The sequence below is a fragment of the Schistocerca piceifrons genome, chromosome 1 (genome assembly GCF_021461385.2).
Source record: "Schistocerca piceifrons isolate TAMUIC-IGC-003096 chromosome 1, iqSchPice1.1, whole genome shotgun sequence".
NCBI lineage: Eukaryota > Metazoa > Arthropoda > Insecta > Orthoptera > Acrididae > Schistocerca > Schistocerca piceifrons.
In genome coordinates, this window is record NC_060138.1 from 570,381,901 (window position 1) to 570,385,677 (window position 3,777).

The following is a 3,777-nucleotide window of genomic DNA, read 5'->3' on the forward strand; positions in this document are numbered from 1 at the left end:
GAGGAGAAAACGAAACTTCACGGGTTGACAGGGTATGTGATACTATTTCAGTCACTACAAAATCGAGTCAAATTCATCTCTTGGTAGCAAGAGCCCACTAATCGGTATGACATTGCACCACCCCTGGCCAGGATACATGCACTGATTCATTTGGGAAGGATATCATAAAGCCTTTGTATCCTCTCCCGAGCCAGGCTGACTGTCTGGTCGTTGATATCCTGTATACTGGCGCTGAGCCGAGCTAGTTCCACATATGTTCTGTCGGGGAGAGATTTGAGAAGTTCGCTGGCAGCGTCCATACATCAACATTACGAAGACAGATCATAGAGAACAAGTGCTATGTATGGACGAATATTGTCCTGCTGAAAAATGACACCACAATACTGTCGCACGAGGTTACATAAGAGTACGCAGGATCTTAGTAACGAACCTTTGCGTCGTCGAAGTTCCGTCAATCACAATCAGCCGTGACCTGAAGTCATACTCGATGGCTCTCCACACCTTGACGCCACGTGTAACATCACTGCGCTTGTCCAAAACATTGTAAGAGTGGGAGCTCTCCCCAGGTCGCCTACTCTCCGACGATGGTCATCCAGGGTGCAGAACTGTGATTCGTCGCTGGCCACAATGTGGGGCCAGTCGCGAACAGCACATGGTTCCCCGTCGTGGCATCACCCCAAACGCAGACGTTTGTGTTGTGGTTCTAACAGCAGCCTACGTATGTAACTGTAATTCCGTAGTACGGCTGCTTGTAGTCTCTGACCGATGATGCAAGATGACACAGAATATAGGACTGCACGCATACATATGAAGAGGTTACGATGTGCACAATACAACGATCCTCCCTTGTGATGGTAAGACGAGTGTGCTTGCCCTCACGTTCACGTGCAGTTCAACATCAGACCACTGTCACTCGCGAATACCCCAAAAATCTAGATATTGCACGATTCGACAAGCCGGCCAGTAGAGACCCCCAATGAGGCCACTTTCAAACTCTTTCAGGTGCTGATAATGCTTTCAGAAAGGAGTACGCGGCATCTCCGTGTCCTCCACAGTGATCAATCAAAATCTGCCGCTGTTCACGCCCATTGTACATCGTTCCAGGTTTTGACAACACTGAACAGGAACAACAGTAATGCACTCTAGTGGATTTTCTGACTGTAACAGAGGATTGGAAGCCTTATCATTTACGGTGCAGCCGATGGCGTGTACGTGTACGAAGTCACATTGACACCCTACCAAGTCTACTAGATGCTTCACTTTTTTTTGTCAGGCAATGAGTATACAGTTTAATGAGATGTAACCATTTTCTTTATCCGGTGCAGTACACAGAGAATTTAACAAGAATGATATTCATGGCTCTAATCGATTTATAACATATCATGGAGTCCTGCTTAGTGAGATTTGTGAGTTGTGCAGAAACAGAGACCTGACAAGAATATCATCGATCGTTGAACGGGAAGTGTCCGCTTCCTCTGAATATTCAAATTCATGAAACAACATGAAAAGAATTGTTTTAAGTGAAGTTTCCCCGGTAGACAGAATGTTTCTCGATGTGAAGAGAGTGCGGAAGGGCCAAGATTATTTCGTTTTTCGATATTTCGTCTGATAAGCGTACCGCTATATATTAATGAGGGACCTTAATATTTTCGGAATCTGGCAGGTGAGTTATTTGTGTTTGGTGACGTGACTTGGCATACATTGAGGAGCAGTGCGGTTGATATCTTCAGGGTGGCGCTAGTAGATCAGGGCTTAGCGTCTAGATGCGTCCGAAATCTGTAAGTCCCCGGAATACCTAACGTTCATTGCAGTGGCCTTGAAGCCCGTCGTCAAAATTGACTTTTATCGTAGAAGTTTTAAAATATAGATGTCACTTTCCTCGAAGTGATCGACTCTGGTTTCACCCAGTACCCAATACAAATCTTTCCAGGGATAGCTAAAACGGCTGCCGAGAGGCGGTTTCCGTACCGGGGAATACTGTCACTCTGTTACCAGTGAGATGAAATTCTCCAGTGTTGGAGAGTCTTAGCGTTATTTTTCGTTCTCTTCAATGATTATATTCCGAAATACTTGTTTTTGACAGTTTTGTCTAACGCACAGGTTGCAAAAGTCGTCAAAATGCACATCAAGCAACAAAAAGAAACTTGCAAATAACGCAATCTGTGTAACAAATGCCGTTAACAAGCAAGGAACTTCCTGGTAACTGAAAGTAACGACTTATGTTTGCACCATTATTTCATCTGATAATTCGTGAAACTCTTGCTTGCTGGTGACACATATATTACCACATTCTTACACACTGGCGAGATATTTACAAACTTAGAACGTCTTCACCACAGTGGCTAGGACTGTCGATGCGACAAAATAAATGAGTATATTTAACACTACCAAAATATTAATGTAAAATGTAGGCTAATGATGCATCAAAGTATAAAAGAGAGATACAGGGACAGGGATTCGAGACTCAGCCACACTGTCGATACCCGTTTGTTGTTACAACAGACGATGGAAATCATGTGGAGGTTACTACGATCCCCTTAGGCTCATCTAGTTGAGTCTTCTAAAGGACGTAACATCTGTACTGTGTAGATGCCATCTCCCGTAACCTTTGCTACGTGTAGCTAACCAACATTTCAAGGCACAGCCTTCAGATTAACTACAACGTGTTCGAAAAACATTAGTCAATGTCAAAAGTCTAAAAAAGTTGAATTCCATCATAGAAACCCTGAAGGAAAACATTCCAGATGCTCCCTGATTGTCTGAATTCTGTAATAAATTGTTGAAAACATATTTTAATGTGTCTTTTGGAGCGACCCTGCCTCAGAGTTTTCAACTAGGACTTGCGTTTGGTTCCATCAGTCCAAATGTTGGTTATAAAATATCGATGGATCACGTGATTTCCTTTGCCAGCTGTTTGTGACAAATGTTTTTTTCAGGGCCATTCATTTAAACGTTACCCTGGGTTTTGAACGTTTACAGCTAGCCGGCCGTGTGGCCGAGCGGTTCTAGGCGCTACAGTCTGGAACCGCGCTACCGCTACGGTTGCAGGTTCGAATCCTGCTTCGGGCATGGATGTGTGTGATGTCCTTAGGTTAGTTAGGTTTAAGAAGTTCTACGTTCTAGGGGACTGATGACCTCCAAAGTTAAGTCCCATAGTGTTCAGAGCCATTTTTTGCTTACAGCTACTGCTTTGCAGTAATGTCCGTTTTATCTTCCTCCCGATTCGCTATTGGCAAATCATCCCTCGTTTCCTCTGTATTCTTCCCAGTTAGAAGCATAGACATACTTCAGATAAAATCAGAGAGTAGTTAGACATGCTTTACATTTCAATTGATCAATAGTGTGGAGATCCTCCAGGATGTAGCCCCCCAAAAAAGAATACACAATAAATATTTACAAAGAAAAACAAAGATACTAATTTAACTTCCACCATCGCAAGTGGAATAACCAAAAAAATCGTGTTTTCCTCTAAAAGGCGATAAATAACTTATTAAAAAACATACAAATGTTTGGCACACTGAGGTAGATGTTGTAATTCTTGGGCTATCGGAGCCATACACCATCAAATAGAAAAATCATTTTACAACAGTTATTTCCAATGATCGCACAATTTCACTTAAGTTTCACAGAAGTCAGGTTGTACTAATACTCGCATTATTAGTAACATATCTGCATCAGTTGGTTCTACTAAGAAATTTATCAGTGGAGTAGGAGTTGGCCATCACTAAATGTCTTAGGCTTCTCTTAAACTGAACTTTATTTGTAGATGAATTTTTT